The following is a 2,197-nucleotide window of genomic DNA, read 5'->3' on the forward strand; positions in this document are numbered from 1 at the left end:
GTGCATATATGAAAAGTGCACCCTACCGTTAGTTAATCACTTGCCCTCGGAAGTGTATGAGGTCGTGTCCAGCCGTGGTACCGGGGACACAGTGGGGGTGTTCCCGCTAAAGGGAGCGGATTGGTCCCGCCGAGCTGCCACTTGCATTTGTGGTCGAGTGTCTCGGACAGCTGGTTAACCACTTGCCCTCGGTAGTGCCGATGAGGTTTTGAAAAAGCCGATCTGCGGGGACTTGGAGCGCCTTCCTCGGATGGACTACCGGGCGCCCTCCCGCCGATTTGCCATTTGCGTTTGGCGTCCCGAGGGGTTGGCGGGGTACCTGCAGATTGGTAGGAGGTGGAAAATCGAGAAATGGACTTTGGTCGGAAAGGTCCCCTCGAGCCTCCAGGTCTGCGGAGACCGACCCGGGCTGCCGCCCCGCCGGCCGCTCGGCCCGATCGGGCGCGAATTCTTTCCGATTTTCGCCCTTTTTTCGGGTTTTCGGCCGGCGCTCCAAACGGCGGCCCGACGCCCCGCCGAGGCCGGGCACGGCTCCCCGCCGCGCAAGGGGCCGTGTTTGCCTTGGTCTGCCTTGGAATTGTCACCAAACGCCCGCGCTTCGCCTGGGGAGGCTGGCCGAGTCGGTGGCAAGTCATGAACCAGTGGAGGCTGGTGGAGACAGTGGCAAATCATAAACCAGTCGGACTTAGCCTGTGGAGGCTGGTGGAGACAGTGGCAAGTCATGAACCAGTGGCAAATCATAAACCAGTCGGACTCAGCCTGTGGAGGCAGGGCCAGGCAGTGGCAAGTCATGAACCAGTGGCAAATCATAAACCAGTCGGACTCAGCCTGTGGAGGCAGGTCCAGGCAGTGGCAAGTCATGAACCAGTGGCAAATCATAAACCAGTCGGACTCAGCCTGTGGAGGCAGGGCCAGGCAGTGGCAAGTCATGAACCAGTGGCAAATCATAAACCAGTCGGACTCAGCCTGTGGAGGCAGGTCCAGGCAGTGGCAAGTCATGAACCAGTGGGAAATCATAAACCAGTCGGACTCAGCCTGTGGAGGCAGGTCCAGGCAGTGGCAAGTCATGAACCAGTGGGAAATCATAAACCAGTCGGACTCAGCCTGTGGAGGCAGGGCCAGGCAGTGGCAAGTCATGAACCAGTGGAGACAGTGGCAAGTCATAAACCAGTCGGACTTAAGCCTGTGGAGGCAGGTCCAGGCAGTGGCAAGTCATGAACCAGTGGCAAATCATAAACCAGTCGGACTCAGCCTGTGGAGGCAGGTCCAGGCAGTGGCAAGTCATGAACCAGTGGCAAATCATAAACCAGTCGGACTCAGCCTGTGGAGGCAGGGCCAGGCAGTGGCAAGTCATGAACCAGTGGCAAATCATAAACCAGTCGGACTCAGCCTGTGGAGGCAGGTCCAGGCAGTGGCAAGTCATGAACCAGTGGGAAATCATAAACCAGTCGGACTCAGCCTGTGGAGGCAGGTCCAGGCAGTGGCAAGTCATGAACCAGTGGCAAATCATAAACCAGTCGGACTCAGCCTGTGGAGGCAGGGCCAGGCAGTGGCAAGTCATGAACCAGTGGAGACAGTGGCAAATCATAAACCAGTCGGACTTAGCCTGTGGAGGCTGGTGGAGACAGTGGCAAGTCATAAACCAGTCGGACTTAGCCTGTGGAGGCAGTTCCAGGCAGTGGCAAGTCATGAACCAGTGGAGACAGTGGCAAATCATAAACCAGTCGGACTTGTCCTGTGGAGGCTGGTGGAGACAGTGGCAAGTCATAAACCAGTCGGACTTAGCCTGTGGAGGCAGGTCCAGGCAGTGGCAAGTCATGAACCAGTGGAGACAGTGGCAAATCATAAACCAGTCGGACTTAGCCTGTGGAGGCTGGTGGAGACAGTGGCAAGTCATAAACCAGTCGCACTTAGCCTGTGGAGGGAAGGTGGAGACAGTGGCAAGTCATAAACCAGTCGGACTTAGCCTGTGGGGGCAGGTCCAGGCAGTGGCAAGTCATGAACCAGTGGAGACAGTGGCAAATCATAAACCAGTCGGACTTAGCCTGTGGAGGCTGGTGGAGACAGTGGCAAGTCATAAACCAGTCGGACTTAGCCTGTGGAGGGAGGTGGAGACAGTGGCAAGTCATAAACCAGTCGGACTTAGCCTGTGGGGGCAGGTCCAGGCAGTGGCAAGTCATAAACCAGTCGGACTTAG

This window comes from Scyliorhinus torazame, unplaced genomic scaffold (genome assembly GCF_047496885.1).
Source record: "Scyliorhinus torazame isolate Kashiwa2021f unplaced genomic scaffold, sScyTor2.1 scaffold_1311, whole genome shotgun sequence".
Classification (NCBI taxonomy): domain Eukaryota; kingdom Metazoa; phylum Chordata; class Chondrichthyes; order Carcharhiniformes; family Scyliorhinidae; genus Scyliorhinus; species Scyliorhinus torazame.